Below are 19,384 nucleotides of genomic sequence, written 5' to 3'. Positions count from 1 at the left end.
TGCAGCCACATCATCCATAATTGCTATATTGACAACCAGCTTGCCTATCCCAATTTGCATAATTCTAAACAGCCTCCCTCTTGGACACAGTGTATCTCCAAATCACAAGTTTTTGCTGAATGCACAGAGAACTAATGATTTCCTTTTTCATTTCCATTTTTTCAAGCAGACCATGGATATACCAACCACAACAACTGCCATTCCTAACATTCCTAACCCCTAACAACACTGCATTTACATTCACTACAAAATTTCAATCACTCAACATCATTTTAGGAAATTTCCCTCTCATTACATAATTGCAAACAAACACTTTCACTCACATCAGTCTTGATGAAACCTTCCATTCTGTGCTGCACTTCTGCATTCACCTTCAACTCCCCCTTCCTTGCTTTACATCTTTCCACAGCTTGTAGATTATGTTAATCTTCACATCAATTGATAATGATACTGTGTACTAACATGACTGTAATAAATATATTTTTATTTTATGCATCTTACCAGCTCCACCTCTCAAGATGTATATTTGGTTTCATGAAGCAAGGGTACATAAACAAACACACAATATAATATGCAAGGTACAATTCAAGAGTTTTCAAACTGTCTACATGGAGTGTTGACAGATCATACTAGTACAAACTTGGGATGCTAGGCATCACTATACAATTGTATTCCTATACAGTGTGCGAACTAACAGTGACTTTTTTTTATGCAGAAGGGACACTGGCCAAGGGCAACAAAAATCCAATAAAAAAAAAAAAAAAGCCCACTGAGATGCCAGTCCCATAAAAGGATCCAAAGCAGTAGTCAAAAATTGAAGGATAAGTGTCTTGAGACCTCCCTCTTGAAGGAATTCAAGTCATAGGAAAGTGGAAATACAGAAGCTGGCATGGAGTTCTAGAGTTTACTAGAGAAAGGGATGAATGATTGTGAATACTGGTTAACTCTTGCACTAGAGAGGTGGACAGAATAGGGGTGAGAGAGAGAAGAAAGTCTTGTGCAGTGAAGCTGTAGGAGGGGAGGCATGCAGTTAGCAAGATCAGAAGAGCAGTATGAGTGGAACTCCCCCAGACATGAGAAGCATACTCCATACATGGATGGATAAGGCCGTTGTACAGAGTTAGCAGCTGGGGGGGGGCGGGGGTGAGAAAAACATGGTAGATGCATTTACCTTCACTGCCAATTTTTGTGAGCTAGTGTTAAGTGTTGTGTGCATTTTTGTAAGTAGTTGCCTTTCAGAATGACAAACTTAACTCAGCATATCTGTATTGATTTTTGTTTAAAACATCTGCACAGACCCATGTGATACTTAGCAATCATTTGGTGACAGTGTAATGAGCCTATGATTTGAGGTCTTTCAAGAGGGATGTTTCAAGACATTTATCATCCAACATTTGGCTGTTCTCTTTGTGAACTGGCACCTCAGTGGGCCTTTATATATATATATATATATATATATATATATATATATATATATATATATATATATATATATATATATATATATATATATATATATATATATATATATATATATATATATATATATACACAAGTGTGCCAACTCACAACTAAACACAAGGTTCCATGGATTGTGGATAATGTGTGTTCATACCCCAAAGCAATGTTTGTGAACCAAGCTAAAATTTGTTGGCAAAACTAGTTTGTGAGCCAGTTTGTTTGTGATTTGGGGTGTTTGTGAACCAAGGTTCTACTGTATTTATACACACACATACACACACACACACACACTATATATATATATATATATATATATATATATATATATATATATATATATATATATATATATATATATATATATATATATATATATATATATATATGTGTGTGTGTGTGTGTGTGTGTGTGTGTGCGTGTGTGTGTATAAATACAGTAGAACCTTGGTTCACAAACACCCCAAATCACAAACAAACTGGCTCACAAACTAGTTTTGCCAACAAATTTTAGCTTGGTTCACAAACATTGCTTTGGGGTATGAACACACATCATCCACAATCCATGGAACCTTGTGTTCAGTTGTGAGTTGGCACACTTGTCATAAACATGAGAGTGATGTGTTAAGAAACATTAATTTTTTTTCTTTTTTTCCCTTTTGTTATTTTAGACACTATTATGCCACCTAAGAAGGGAAACAGTGATAGATGTCACCACTGTCTCAGTCTTTCTGCCTAAAGAGCCTGAATTATTCTTTCAGTTATTGTAAATTACAGTACATTGCTAGTAACGAACTCACATGGGGGAGGGTAGGTTAGTAAAGATGAAAATTCACTATATCCAGAGAGAGAGAGGAGTTGTAGCTGTGTGTGTCAGCCTTGTATGTTAACCTTGACAACTGCCAATGACTCTCTCTCTCTCTCTCTCTCTCTCTCTCTCTCTCTCTCTCTCTCTCAGATAAGTTAAAAGAGAGAGAGAGAGAGAGAGAGAGAGAGAGAGAGAGAGAGAGAGAGAGAGAGAGAGAGAGTTGTAGTTGTGCGACAACTGCTGATGATGCTCTCTCTCTCTCTCTAGAAAGAGAGAGAGAGTGTATGAAGCAGAGAGGGAAGGAGGCAGGCAACAGCCTTTTACTCAAAATTTGGTAGCTTCTTTTCCTCTCCTCCCTCACCATCCATCTGTGCCAACAACTATAAGCAACAAAGATAAATTACAGTACTGTTTTAAATTTGTCTCTATTTAAGGATATGTATTTCATTATATTTTCTTCATCACAAAAAACACTTAAATATGTAAAAATAGCATATTTCTGAGGCTGAAATGGATTGATTGTATCTACATTAATCTCAATGGGAAAAAAAAAATTGTTTTGGTTCTTGAACAATATGGTTTGCAAACCAAGGCCCAGAATGGATTAAGTTCATGAACTGAGGTTCTACTATATATATATATATATATATATATATATATATATATATATATATATATATATATATATATATATATATATATATATATATATATATATATATATATATATATTTACTTCCTTACTGTTGCCCAGGGCTGGAGTGCCTCTTAAAAAAAAAAATAATAAAATAAATAAATATTGAAATTCAAGTATAGACAAATGTTAATTGTGGATGCTGACCATTGTGGTCATCCATCAACCAGCAGAGCAAAGGAAAACATGGGGCCATCCATGAGAGCTGCTGGCAAATGATTAACAACTATATAATATTATTGGCCTATTATTCAGATCATGCCTACACATTCCCATGGAAGAACTTAACATGAAGCTGACTGCTGCCAAACTTGTACCTTACCTGTTAACACAAGACCAAAAGGCGGCATCATCCGACTGTGTTCAGAGATCTTGAGGAATGTGTCTGATGTGATCAAAACCCTCTCTTCAAGAAAAGCTGGGTCTACAGCTGTGACCAGAAATTAAACAGGATTTACCTCTGTGGAAGAGTCCTGACTGAAGAAAATGAGAGGCATGGTAAGAGCACTTTCAAGAGCCTGCTATTCTGTGTCTTTAACATGTGGTCATCTCTGCAAGTAAGACAGTGAAGCAGCAGTTTTATATTGAAGTCCAGAGGCATTTCAGGAACCATCAGTGAGAAGATGTCCAGATGAGTGAAGCACAGAACTGGTTTCAGTATCATTACAGTTTTCATCTGACAGTCTGTCCATCAGTTCTTTCCCAAAACAATTTGGCAGTGGTCTCCTATCCATCATACTCTCCTGACCTAGACCCCTTTGACTTTTCCTGTCTCTAAAACTGAAGCTTCATCTGAAGGGGGCAATGGCTTGATGTTGTCGAGGAGATTCAACTGGAAATCCAGGAATTGCTGAACTGCATGCTCCAGAAGAAGTTCCAGAGGTGCTTCCAAAGTGCTGTACTCATTGTATCAGCTTTAAAGGGGTTGCTTTGAAGGGAAACATAAGGTAAGCCTAAATTTCTTTACTGGGATGGTCTGGGAACTTCTAGATCTCACTTCATATAGTACACATAAGAGAGCAGCATTGCTAGTCTTGACCTGTTGTTCAGTTGCAAGATCATAACTCTGACATAAGTTACATGCCTATTCACTGCTAGGTGAACAAAAATTACAGTATGAAAGGAGACAGACCCCTCCTGTTTAATCCCTGGACCTTTTGAGTGTTGGTTGGCCTGCTTTCAGCTTTACATTTCAAATTCACCAAAACAATAACAATATTAGTAATCTATCAGTTGGTTCTACTATAGTATGCAGTCTACCACAGTATGAATTCTACTGTGACCTCACCTCACCTCTCGTGTTGTCTACCTGTGGTCTACCATTCACCCCAACTCACCTCACCTGTCCACATAAAAGGAAGCACTCAACTCACCTCACCTCACCTTTTCCATTATACCAACATAAACAACAAATTAAACTGTGAGCTGAGTCTGAGTGAAATTTTATAACTAATGTTTTTCTTTGTCATGAATATACCAGTGATCACAGCAGTGATACAGGAAAATCTCCAAACACAATAATTGATTGGTACAATATGTGCCAAGAGGTGTATGGAGCCATAGTTTCTCATCAACAACAAGGGATGATGGTTGGAACAAATGATAACCCCATTCTGACTGACAAAGCAGGATTTGCTGGTTAAGAAAAATACAATCGAGGAAGAATGCTGAATGGTGACAATGCTCCTCTATCAGATGATACTCGTATATAAGAAGTGTTTATCGCTGAAATACATTTCTTGATTTATTTGTGTCATTCCTTAATGATATAAGATGTATTGCTGAAATAAATGTCTTGTAGTTGATAATTTGTTTATTACTTTATTTTCATCTTTCTAAAAGTTCTGTGTTCTTTCTATAGTTCCTTTAATATATCATTTAAGTATATTGTAGATGAGGTAGATTATATGCTATAGTGTTAGATAACCCTGGTAGACCACATATTATAGTAATAAGTGTATAGTGTTTGATACCGTGGTAGACCACATACTATAGTAGCACCTGTCAGTCCATGTACCAGGCTGGCAATCCCACACTGGATGCCATAAACAGTGCATCACACACACACACACACACACACACACACACACACACACACACACACACACACACACACACACACACACACACACAGACTCATTGGGTAGATTGTGATACAAAATTTAGTGGAAAAGATAAATCATCAAGACTTGATTTAGTGTTTACCAAGGACATGGAAATTATTGAAACTATATACTATGATAGCCCTCTAGGTAAAAGTGATCATGTGTTGATGGAATTTAAATTAAAAAATGAAAATGTAATCATTGATGAAAATTATAAGTTGAAAAGATTTAAATATAGTAAAGCTGATTTGAAAAATTAAGAAAATACTTTGTTGCTGTGAACTGGAAAGACTTTGAAGACACAAAAGATATTTGGAAAAAATGGGATGAATTTATAAGGATATATAATTCTGCCGTAGAGAAATTTGTACCTAGAGGAGGAGTAAGATGTTGAAAGAGTAAAGAATGGTTCAATACAAAATGCAAAGAGGCTAGAAATTGTAAGCTAAATGCTTGGAATAGATGGAAGAAGAGGAAAACTGAGAACAGATGGGAGGAATGTATTGATGCTAGAGATAGGTGCATTAAGATAATAAGAATGGAGAGAAGAAACTATGAAAGAGATATAATAGATAAGTGTATAAATAAAGCCAAACTATTCTTTAGACATATTAATGGAAAGATGAAGAAGAAGGAAGGTATATCAAGATTGAAAGTTGAAGGAAAAATCTATGAGGATGCACAGGACATGGTAGAGGTTATGAACAATAGTTTCAGTTTGGTATTTACTGTGGAAGGGAAGTTTGATGCTGGAAGGGATAAGTTGGTGAGGAATATACTAAATACAGTCCCAGTCAGTTATGAAGAAATATTTAAGATGATGAAAGAACTTGATGTAAATAAAGCAACTGGTCCAGATGGATAACAAACTGGATATTGGAGGAATGTAGAGAACAACCGTTTGATAAAATTCACAGTCTAGTGGTGACATCACTGTCACAGGGAAGAGTACCGAAAGATTGGAAGAGAGCAAATATTACACCAATATTCAAAGGAGGAAATAAGGAAAACCCACTAGATTATAGACCAGTGTCCTTGACTAGTGCTGTAGGAAAACTAAGCAAAAGAACAATAAAGGAAAGATGGATGGAACACTTGTAAAAAGATAAAGTTTTGGTAAATTGTCAATTTGGATTTAGGAGTTGAAGATCATGCTCCATGAACTTATTGTCCTTTTATTCAAGGGTAATCATTATTGTGCAGGAGAGAGATGGATGGGTGGATGATGTCTACTTAGACTTTAAGAAAGTGTTTGACAAAGTACCACACTGAAGATTGTTATGGAAGATAAAAAATATGGAAAAATTGTAGGAAGACTGCTGGGGTGGATGAAGGATTATCTGGATGATAGAGAGAGATGAGAACAGTAATACAAGACCAGAATTCATTTTGGCTGAAAGTAACTAGTGGTGTCCCACAGGGGTCAGTGTTGGGGCTGATAATGTTTGTAATATATGTGAATGACATAAATGAAGGAATATACAGTTATATGAACTTATTTGCAGATGATGCTAAGCTGATGAGAAAAGTAGAAAAAGTAAATGACTGTATGGTACTGCAAGATGATTTAAATAAGATAAATAGATGGAGTGAATCATGGCAAATGGAATTCAGTTTAATTAAATGTAAAGTAATGGAGTTTGGTAAGAATAAGAAAAGAATATAATATCATTATGAGATGGATGGTGTGAAGTTACAGAAATCAAAAGAGGAAATAGATTTGGAAGTAACAGTTACTGAAAATTTGACTCCAGACATACACATTGATAAAATTACTAGAGTGATGATGAATTTGTTAAAAAAAATAAGAATGGCATTCTCATATTTAGATGAAGGAATGATGAAAAAAGTTGTTGATTTCTATGAGAAAGCCAAGATTGGAATATGCAGCAGTGGTGTGGTCTCCTCATATAAAGAGGGATATTTTAAAATTAGAAAGAGTACAAAGAGTAGTCACTAAGATGGTTCCGGAGTTGAATAAGTCGACCTATGAAGAGAGATTAAGAATGTTGGAGATTCCTACCCTTGAAAATAGGAGAGAGAGAGAGGGGGGGAATTTAATAAACATCTATAGAAAGATGAATGGTATGGAAAATGTGGACAAAGAATGTTTTATAAATTTAGACACACAGTACAAGTGGACACTGTAAGAAGTTGAAGAAAGTTAACTGTAGAAGAGACATCAAAAACTCAGTTTTCCTCACAGAAGTGTGAACAAATAGAATGAACTCAGTGGAGACATCAATGCCATGACTGTCCGAGCTTTTAAGACCAAATTTGATAGATATAGAGACGGGATACTATGAGATTACTCCCCTCTTGTAAACCACAACTAGGTAAATGCAACTAGGTAAATACACACACTTTTAGCTCCATTTGCTCCCAATGGAAAGGGACAGTTTCATGGCAGACCATACTACACCCCCAAGAGTCCAGGCATAGCAATACAGGCCATTCACATCCACAATAAAGGCCGACAGCATACACTGGTTTATTCCTACTCCTTCATAATAAGACTGTTTCCTACTCCACACCAACTCCAATGCTAAGACCACAGCATAGTGCCACAGACACTAACTGGGTCCATACACCAATGGGGCATGCCAAGTACACCCACACCCCTCCTAGAGGTCAATGAGACCATGTAATTTTCATGAACCACTACTGTCACTTCATTTAACTCTGCCATTCACAGTGGGTCTTGCTTGCTACACAATCATTCATCTCTTATTCAGTACGCTCCCCACACAGTTCATTCACTCCAGGCATGGCCTTCCTCTTTACCTTTCATGGTGCACATCTGACCATTATTTTCTTTATTAGTATGCTGTCCTCCATTCTCAGCACATGCCCAAACCATCTTAACACTTACTGATCTGTATGTTTGGTATTGATAATAGACAATAATAATGAAAAAAGCAAGAAATCAAAGTATCAGTGAAGTTGAATGAATTAAAGATCACAGGGGAAGAAATGCGAAAACCAGTGAAGATGAAAGTTGGGAAAGCTACACATTTGGATGGAAGTGCAATCAATTGTTTGGAGAGTGGTGGAGCAACTGGTGCTCAGTAGTTAGTAAGATTGTTAACTGTATGTTTCATGAGCAGTAAGGTATGAACTGACTGAGCAAGTGCTTATGTTGTTCCTTTGTATAGAGATAACTATAAATGCTCTACATTCATGAGTCTTTTGAGTGTATGGCAAAATATTGATTGAAATTAATTGAGTACTTGGCACTGAGTGACTTGTGATGATTGTTGCTTTAGAAGAGTGGTTCCCAAACTTTTTCTGATCTTTACACAGTTTTCATATATGATCCTCATTCACGGTCTTCCTTTTCCCGCAGTCTGACTCAAATGTTGACTGGGTGTTCTAGGCTGGTGTGCCTTGGGATTTTAATGTGTACATAGCCTCAGCTTATGGCCTTATGTGATCCATGACCCCCAGTTTGGGAACCACTGCGTCTAGAAGAAGGGAATGCATGAACCAGATATTCGATGTGAATGGTATTTGACAAAAAAGTATGTAATTATGTGTTTTGGTTGTTACTGGAATCAGAGAAGGTATTTGATGGAAAAGAAAGGAAAGTATTATGGACTGATTTGAGATTGTTAAAGAGAATAGAAGAGCATGTTATGAGAGGAAAGTAATGTTACTGACTGGTTTCCTGTTTGAGTAGGGTTGCAACAGGGATATACTTGTATGATGCTCCTTAGATTACTCATGTTTACAGTGCTACATCAGTACACATATTTAATCAGTTTCAGATCCTTGTACTTATAGCAAACAAATTTTTCTTATAAGAAATAGGCGGAAAATGATTAATCCATTCCCATGAAAAAAATAATTTAAACTCTGCTTCATACAAAAATATATACCATATTTGATGGTATATAAGACACACAAGCATATAAGGTGCATCCCCATTTCAGCAGGGCATACTGAGGAAAAAAAAAAAAAGATGTATTCAAGCATATAATGTTTAAAGCAAGCTAGCAGTACAGCTGAACAAAAAGTAAGCAATCACAATATTAAAAATATCCTATATGATTGCAGTAATAAAAACAGAGATAATGGCCTAGTCATGGAGGCAGGCGAAGAAAACAGCCCAGCTGCTGAGATATCAACAACACACTTGGCACATCACTGGACAGGGCCACATTCTAATTTTCAGCATTTCCTTACATCATATTATGGCTGAAAAATATGATATAGCACCCTTACCTGTAATGTAGTGGTGTAAACCTTCGGGTGTACAGGTGAAGGAAATTTCAAAATTAAATCTACAGGATGCCTTACATCTGCACATAAGATGTGAATGATTTTTTTTAGCCATTTTTATGAAAAAAGGTGTCTTATATGCCATCAAATATGGTAAATACAAAAGCAATTAGGTGAAATAAATGAAAATTTAATCTCACTTTATCTTGCTGAGGAAAGTAAAGTGCCTACTAGGATGGTGCTGAAAAGGAAGGAAATGTTATTGTTTGGAAGATAAGTCCTGCCAACCTGGCAATGGTGCTTGTGGACTGTTGTGACTTTATTTTGAGAGAGGTAAACAAGGATAGCATGTGGTGTCATGACTCATTTTTGACACATACAAGTTCTAGTATGCGAGTCATGTTCTACACAAGAGTCGTACACCAAGCAAATTTTTTCACATCCAAACAGGACATATACCAAGTTAGACTTATTTCGAAGCAGATGTATACTGAGGTACCATTGTATATGGATTAACTAAGGGAAATAAATGGGAATCTAATGAATGGTGATGGTAGAGGATGGAATCTGAATTTATATCTGCTTCCAGATGATGTTGCACTGATAGCATATGCAGATAGTAGACCAAAACAACTGTAAGTGGAGTTTGGAATGATGTGTAACTGGAGAAAATTAAGTATATGATGGTAAGATTAAAGTAATGGAAGTGCATGTGGAGGGTAAATGATAAAGAGAATGAATGTAGTTTTGAATGGTAAGTTTTGTGAGGAGGTAGACTGTTTCAGGTATGATGGATTGCATGTTATTGTGGAAGGAAGAACGGTTACAGTAAAGAAGATTGGAATGAATAAGGCAAGTATGATGTGGAGAAGTATATAACAATTCAATATAGATTGTTTGACATGAGCATGAAAAAGAAGGTTCTATAAAGAAGTGCTGAAGGAGGTGTCACTCGCCCTTTTCTCAATCTTTTACGTTTTTTTTTTTTTTTGAGATCCCATCCACTGGTGTGTTGTAGGAATGTTAAGAATGGAAGATGCTTTGGTATGTGTGACAGTAGACTCCTTAGTCTTACTACAATGACAGGTTTTAATGAAAAGGTTTGAGTACATAAAAAAATTGTTTGAAATTTTGTAATTTTTCAGTGCAAGTTCTTAATGATTTCTTGTTAAATGGTTTTATCTCAAAACCAGACCTCAGTGTTGTGGAAATGTGGGACAGACAGATATATCATTCTTAGTTATAAAGATGAAAATGTAATTGTAATGGATGAGCAACTAAAGATGATTTTTTAATAATTTACATATCCCGAATGATACTGCCCTAAATAAAATAAAACTAGTGTCATGGTAACAAGGATACAAATTATTATTCGCATTTGCATTGTTTTATGGAATCACAGTTTTCAAGAAATTTTCAGACTTGTGTTTGTTATGTCAAGCTTGATATGACATACAGGGTGTCCATAAAGTCTGTGTGCATTTTAAAAATTTTATAACTTTACTAGTATTTGTGATAAAAAGAATCTGCAAAAAATATTAAAAAGAAAATCTATATATTTTTTTATTGTTTTATTGTATTTTTTAAGTTTCCACATGCCCACCATCATTAGTAATACAAAGGGTAATACAATTTTGCAGTTCTCCAAAAAGATTTGCCAATTGATTTACAGTAATGCCTGAAAGCACATCAGTTATTTTAGGTTTCAAGTCATCTAACAAACGAGGTTTGGTTGCATACACAATTGTTTTCACATGTCTCCATAAAAAAAAATCTAATGGAGTCAAGTCTGGCAAACATGGAGGTGTAGCCTATCAAGGATAAAGTGCTATAACATGTGGTGTCCATAAAGCCACTGTGCACTTTAAAAATCATAATTTTGTAAATATTTCTGCTAGAAAGAATCTTAAAAAAATACTAGAAAGCTTAGTGTACCTAATCTTAAGTAATGTTATTTAGTATTTGTTCAACACAATTTTTAAGTTTTCAATTTTTTTTTTTTTTTTTTTTTCAAATTACAAAGGACCTATGGCTTTAGTAGGAGAAAAAGTAAACTGCGACCCTTGGTTGGCTGAACTGAAATCTACTACTGCTGTACAAAGAAAGTTTAGAACTGAATACAGCAAAGAACCACCTCATAGGAACTCTATTGCCAAATGGATGAAAAAATTCAGAGACAGGCTCTGTCCATGATGGGCTACTGTCCAGTAGGCCACATGTCACTGAAGAAAGTGTAGCATCAGTAAAAGAATCCTTTACAGCAAGTCCAAGAAAGTCCAAGAAAGTTCTAAACAAAAAAGTTTCCTAACAGATGGATTGGAAGAGGTGGACCATTTTCTTGGCCTCCATGTTAGCCAGACTTGACTCCATTTAGATTTTTTTATGAGAACATGTGTAAACAATTGTGGATGCAACCAAACCTTGTTTGTTAGACGACTTGAAATCTCAAATAACTAATGTGCTTTCAGGCATTACTGTAAATCAATTGGCAAGCTGATTGCAGGGGTGTATTTATAGCAGTAGGCTTGTCACCCCGCTGCGCGTCCTGGTCTCTGATTGGCTGACGGCTGTCGCTGGCTGTGCTGGGCTGCTATCCAAGCTGGGTCTTCGCGCGCTTGGTAATGCTTGTAGGTCTTCGGATTGTTGATTTAATGTAGGGTTTGTCTCTTTTATATATAGTGCTTCTAAGATGGGGAGACGCCTGGTGTCTGGGCATGTAGTTAGGATCTCCGTTTTATCACTAGCATTCCTCTTGTGATGTTTATGTTATGCTTCTCCTTCAGATGTTTCTTGGGTGCTCCTGCTGCGAGGTGGAAAGTTAGTCGTTGGGAGAGTCTTGTTGTCGTCATGCCAACATAGGTGGAGGGAAGGACTTCACAGTTTCCTTGGTTACACGTAAACCTATATATGACAGGTGACTTTTGAAGGCTTTCTTTCTCTTTTGAGGGGTTATTTTTCAGAAGAAGATGGCTGGTTTTCTTGGTTTTGTAATAAATTATCAGTTTAACTTGTATGTCAGGGTCGGAAGGCTTGATGTTCCTCTTCACAATCTGCGTGATGGCCCTCTCATCTTCTTCGTAGGCGGTAGAGAAAGTTGCTTTATAGAAGATGTTGATGTTCCCTTTCTTATCTTCTTGTTGCTTCTTGTTATGCCAGCTGTCGACAATTTTCTTTACTAGGCGGTTGATGTCCTTTTCACTGGGTCGGGTTGGGTGGTAGCGATCTCCCTGGGTGGCCAGGAGGGGGAGTAGAGGCCATTGTCCCGAGATACACACGCGTGACCTTGAGATTCACCACGGCACGTGCCACTTAGTCAACTGTGGCGGGAGGGACTAGAGGGATGGGGGAGCGGGAGAGTGGCTGGATAAGGAAGCGGGAGTGTGCAAGCCAATCACGGCCTAATATGTCAGTCAAATTCAGCCAATTAGCAAGCGAATCTGGCCAAGAAATATGACGTAGCTGTCACGTGAACATCCTGGACATATAACGACTCATGGGCCGCGATAGCTCCACTAGGATTCGCGTTAGCCCATTTAATGTGTTTTTTATTGTTCCCGTGATAGCTTTAAACCGCGTTAGCAAAACCCGCTATAGCTGGGGGATAAGTGTATATATATATATATATATATATATATATATATATATATATATATGTATTGTTGTGCCCAGGGGTGGGGTTGATATTGGTAGCACTGTGTTGCCAGGTAGTGAAGATAGGCATTGGCAGCACTGGAATTGAGTAGGAGTGAGGTGGTAGTAGGGATGAGACTGGAAGAGGAATGGATGGTGATTGGTTGGAAGAACAACAGTGTAGCCACACCGGCTGGGCATCAATTGGCTCTCAGGTGATCTGTTTTACTGATCACACCCATCATCGTAGGATCGAGGAAAGGCAGTTCTCCCTGACACGTTTATTGATGGGGTAGGCATGACCGTAAGAACTGCGAACAAGTTCTCGGTCTCAATTTCTTACAAAATAACATTATACACTGATATTAAACACTTTCAACATATTACAATATTCATTAACAATACATGCAATTAACTTGGCACTATGACAATCAGTTTTTACTACAAAATTAAAGTATTTACCTCGGTCACCATCCTGCCTGTCTTTGTCTGAGCGTGACTTGGCTGTGAGTGATGCCCGCAGGCGACCAGCGGGTTAACCCCACACTACCAACAAGTGAGCATCGGCTTTGGTGCTTAATATAGCATTGAATACTGATACTTACACATATTACACGTTTTCATGCAAATAGAAAACTATTGAACATTTCACTTATAAATGCCGAGGAATAATGACGTGAGGTACATACGCTTTACGTACAGTAACATGGTTCCCCTAAATTGTGTAACAATTTACCTTAAATTAACATTAGTATGTACCTTAAAACTAGGATTAGCACATAATATGTTTTGTTACACTGGCTCCTTGGCGGGGATGCTCTGGGCTATTATTATGCATTACCTTCTAACAGCAATACTAGACTATGTATTGGCCTCTCTATGATGGTCCTGTTTGCTTTTGTGCGTCTTCCCTGGTTGTCGAGATTACAGTCTGACACCAGGACCTTAACCTTTCTTACTAGGCCATCATGATCAGGAGATACTTTATCCATTTAGGTTTGACATAATTTGGCACCTTATTATCCAATTGAACTGCATTCTTACATAATTCTTGTAAAATTTGCTTTCCAGTCAGTATGAGAGGTGACACTAAACCTAATGGATCACATACAGAGCTCACTGTTGACAGAATGCCTCTCCTGGTGAGTGGCTTGTCTTTCAGCTTTATTCTAAATTGAAATGTGTCAGATTCTATGCACCACTCAACTCCCAAAGTTCTTTCTATAGGCAGTGTGTCTTCATTCTTACTAAAATCCAAACTTTTAATTCCATCTGCTCTCTCATGAGGAGAAATTGCAGCTAATACATCTTTGTTGTTTGACAAGAACTTATGAAGGTTAAAACCTCCCTTGTAACATAATTCTTTGCTCTGCTGAATAAGAGTGACAGCTTCATCCATTGTAGCTACTGACTTCAAACCATCATCAACATAAAAGTTGTTTCTTACAAACTTGGCTGCATCAGATCCACACCCGTAGTCATCTGCAGCTTTCTTAAGTGCAAAGTTGGCTACACTTGGAGATGATGTAGCTCCAAACAGGTGAGCTGTCATCCTGTATTCAGCTATCTCATTATTAAGGTCACCATTTTCCCACCAAAGGAATCTTAACATGTCTCTGTGTTCTGGGTTGACCTTCACTTGATGGTACATTGCTTCTATATCACATACAAGTGCAATGCTTTCTTGCCTAAACCTACACAACACTCCAATAAGTTTGTTGGTAAGGTCTGGGCCTTGTAACAGGTGACTGTTTAATGACTGGTTCCTGTAGTTTGCACTACAGTCAAAGACAACTCTCAACTTCTTTGGCTTTCTCGGATGATAGACTCCATGATGTGGAATGTACCAGACCTTACCATCATTCCTAACTAAATCCTTTGTCGGTACAACCTCTGCATAACCTTTTGTAATCATATCATCCATGAACACTTTGTAATCACCTTTGTGTTGATTATCCTTCTCAAGTTTAGCTCTTAACTTATTGAGTCTCTGCTCTGCTAATAGTTTGTTGTTTGGAAGCTTGACGTTATCATCTTTAAGAGGAAGGGGCAACTCATAATGGCCATCCTTCAGCTGATGTACTCCTTCTTTCATCTTACTCATAAACCTTTTATCTTCATATGATAATGGAGTGTCAGCTGACTTTCTATCACTGAAGTCAAGTTCAAACATATCTCTCACTTGAGAAGGATTAATCATCTCTTTGGTTTTAGTAGGAACCACTAAGAAATTAACCCTCTTTTCTTCATTGATTTCTACTTCTTGTGTCACTGTTCTGTAGACTACCACTGTATCCTCCAATGGACTTGAATGGGGTGAGATTTTACCAATGATCCCCGAACCTAGCTCTGTCCTACGAGCATAGGGATGCTTCTTGCTATCACCTGCTATTTGCTCTTCTGCCATAATGGCTTCTGCACAATCAAGACCAATGAGGAGTCCTATGTCAATGTTTGGGTCATATTTCATTAGTTTGTCAGAGATTGCCTTTAAGTGGGGCCAGTCACAAGCAGTCTCGGGCCTTGGTATCTGACTCCGTCCAGCTGAAATGTTTTCTGTTGAATATGCTGAAGGGATTGATATTTCCACTTCTTCATTATAACCTCTTACTTTAAGTCCATGAATTTTGATAGAATCAGTGATTTGTTTTCCACTTATTGTGTGGATCTTAAGTGACACTGATGGTCCGCTAACTCCCAATTTATTCAGAGTGCTTTCCTTGATGAATGAAGCATCAGACTGCTCATCCAGCAGGGCATACACTAAAACTTTATTCTCTTCATTACTAACATGATGTAACCATACAGGAACTATCATGGTGTGCATGTCATGTGTCACTGATTCTGTAACTTTGACCTTATTTGCTACTACTGTGGGTTTATCATCTTTAGGCTGAGTTGCTTGTGCTGGCACCCTTTGGCTCTCAGTTCTTGTCACATCATCATTGTGAAGAGCTGTGGGATGGTATCTCTGACATACTTTACAAACTTTCCTTCTTCTACAATCCTTTCCTTTGTGACCCATTTTTAGACACCCTGTACATAACCATTTTTCTTTAGCAAATTTGTACCTAGTATTACCATCAAGTTTGGCAAATTCCTTGCAATCATCTAAATCATGATCCTTTGTACAGTAGTGACAGAATCGTCCTTTCCTTTCCTGGTCCTTGGGATACTGTTTGTTGGCTTGTACATTTACTTTACTTTGGAATGACCACATTGGTTTTTCCTCAATTGCTTTAGCCATGAAAGTTCTACTCCCTCTATTCTTTGTCATGATGTTTGATTCCCTTGGTTTCCAATTGGTTGCCCATGTTTGAGTTTTGATCCAATCATTTACTTCCCTACTTACTGAATTCCAGGAAACAAAGGGATTGCTTGCTCCTTTTGCTTCTTTCTGGACAAATTCACATAACATTTCAAAGGGTGGGTGGTGCTCTTCATTGCTACTAGAAGTGTTATTACTGTTAGTATCAAGATATATCATCGCTTGCTTTCTCCAGTCATGAACAACATGTTCAGGGAGTTTTGCTAGCACCTTTCTCTGCCCTCTAGGGTCATTCAGAAATGACAAATAAGAAGTGTGTTTCATTGCAGCTAAACAGCACTTCAAAAAATCTGAGAATGCTGTTAATGCTGGACCATTATGCGGAGAGATTGGTAGCCAATTCATTAACTTATTCATGTAAGCATCAGCTATGATGCTTTTGTTTCCAAATCTATCACTAAGAATTTTCTTTGCTTGCACATAGTCAGCATCAGAGTTAAAGTGCATTAACATTTTAATGGCATCCTTTGCCTCACCAGTTGTATACCTCTCTAAGTAGGCAAGTCTCTCTTTACCAATAGAAGTTTTAGACTCTACATAAGTTTCAAAGTTTTTCAACCAACTTGAAAATTCCATGGGTTCTCCATCAAAAGTGTTAGGCTCTATTGGAGGGAGGCTCCACTTGGGATCAGGTATGTTGATTGCAAAGGTTCCCCCAGGATGGGAAAAGGATTGATGATTCTGTCTCACATTATTCACATTATTAGGCATGTTGACATTATGAGTGTGTCTACGAGAGCTTGGTACAAGACTTTGAGCTGTAGGGTTGAGATTTATTACCTGAGGTTCACTAAATATTTGTCCATGTACTTCATTTGTCATCAATTCATTATCTCTATTGCAAGAAGAAGGTTCCTGTGGGTCATGGAATGTAACATATTTGTGAGGCATGGCATTGTCACTTTGTTGATTTGCAATTGCTTGTGCTTTCATTTCATTTTGTGACTCTATGTATTGTTGAAGATAACTTTGCTTCTCTACACTTTCATCATTACCTGGAAGCATTTTTACTTCTTCTTCAACTAAGCTAAGAGCATTAAGTTCTGCACTAGCAACTGCTAAATCTCTCTCTTTCTTTTTCTTTGCAAACATTGCCTGGTCTCTTGCTAACATAACTTCTGCCTCTGCTTTTGTCTTAGCTAACCTAACTTCTGCCTCTTCTAAACTATCATGATATTCCATTTCCTTTCTAAGTCTGGCTACCTTTGCTGCTGCTTCTTGCTTTCTTTGTGCTGATGAACGTGATGAAGTAGATGAGACTCTAGAATGTCTAGACCGTTTGCTAGAACAAATTGATCCTCTGTCATTCTTTAACTCTTTTCTTTTACATTCTATACTTTCTAATATTTCATGGTGAACTTGTTGATTGTGTTCCAGCTCTTCATTTAGCTCCTCTGACCTTTCTGGCTCTAGTTCCACCAGTTTTGTGTATTCCACATAATACTGATGAAATGCCTCTATTACTTCACTTGACATGGGCTCTAATTACAATTTTTAGTCCTTTCTTAATTTTGCTGGTAACACTGCTCCATTTACGCTTACAGGACTCTGCTCTTCCCTTGGTTACACTGACTTGATATTCTCTTCCTTTGTCGGTCATCACTTGCTCCCTGACACTAACTTCTTCATTACAAGTTTGATCCTTGTCCACTTGCTCACCCTCACCTTCCCTAAGGGCTAAGGCCATCTACGGCATTAATTTCCTCAGTATCAGACATATCTAACAACTTAATTGTGTTAATACTGAGACACTGAAAGAGCAATTAAAATTACCACTCTAATACTAGCTAATTGTGGGTAATTTTCACTTAGGCTACTCAATTCAGTGCACATACATACTATTATGCTTTCTTGCCTGTGACCATAGGTTCTACAAAATGGTGGCAAGGCACAGTGGGTAGAAAGGAGTGGTTGTCGTCAAGGGCAGAGCTGACCCCAGGGCCTCAGAGGTCAACCTACAGGCTTACGTCAGCGTCCCCTCGTCTTGTGACTCACTCTTGCTACGGTTTCACATGGAGCCAATTTCTTGCTTGTAGGTCGAGTTCTTACTGTAGCCGCACCGGCTGGGCATTAATTGGCTCTCAGGTGATCTGTTTTACTGATCACACCCATCCTCGTAGGGTCGAGGAGAGGCAGTTCTCCCTGACACGTTTATTGATAAGGTAGGCATGACCGTAAGAACTGCGAACAAGTTCTCGGTCTCAATTTCTTACAAAATAACATTATACACTGATATTAAACACTTTCAACATATTACAATATTCATTAACAATACATGCAATTAACTTGGCACTATGACAATCAGTTTTTACTACAAAATTAAAGTATTTACCTCAGTCACTATCCTGCCCATCTTTGTCTGAGCGCGACTTGGTCGTGAGTGATGGCCGCAGGCGACCAGCGGGTTAACCCCACACTACCAACAAGTGAGCATCGGGTTTGGTGCTTAATATAGCATTGAATACTGATACTTACACATATTACACGTTTTCATGGAAATAGAAAACTATTGAACATTTCACTTATAAATGCCGAGGAATAATGACGTGAGGTACATATGCTTTACGTATAACTTCACCACCCCGTGGGCCGTCACACTTACACTTTTAGGGTCCGGTGCTTCCTGCATATGTGACGGTGAACTTACCCCGCGGCGCTCCGTGTTCTCCCCTGGCTCCCCTCAGAAGGCGAGTAGTAAAACACACTTGTCGGCTTCTGGCCCTCTATTCTCCGTTGCTCACACTACACAGTAGTCCTATGCTGTAGCTCGGCACCCTGGGCCTCTTGTCGACCCTCGGAAGGCTTCTTGACGCCTCGCTCCAGCTCACAAAGGCACATACAAGTACAGGAGGCAGTGTCGGCGACGCGCGGGCTTTCTTCCCTCACCAGTGTTCTCCCGCCACTCTGTCTCCCAAACTGTTCCGCCACCAATCCCAGGGCTGCTACACGTCACGTGATACTCCCGAGCCCCAGGGTAGGCGGCCGGCGAGGTGACGTAGTGTGACGTCATCCTCCACTTCAGCTGGGACTCAGTCTGGGTATCTTCATGATCTTGCCCTCTCGTGACACTACCCCCTCCTGTAAAGAGACTGAGCGCCCTCGCTCCCCAACTCTCTCTATTCCCTTTAGGCTACAGATACA

This window comes from Scylla paramamosain, chromosome 4 (genome assembly GCF_035594125.1).
Source record: "Scylla paramamosain isolate STU-SP2022 chromosome 4, ASM3559412v1, whole genome shotgun sequence".
Taxonomy (NCBI): domain Eukaryota; kingdom Metazoa; phylum Arthropoda; class Malacostraca; order Decapoda; family Portunidae; genus Scylla; species Scylla paramamosain.
The sequence above is the reverse complement of the archived record's forward strand: the minus strand, read 5'-3'. Positions refer to the sequence as shown.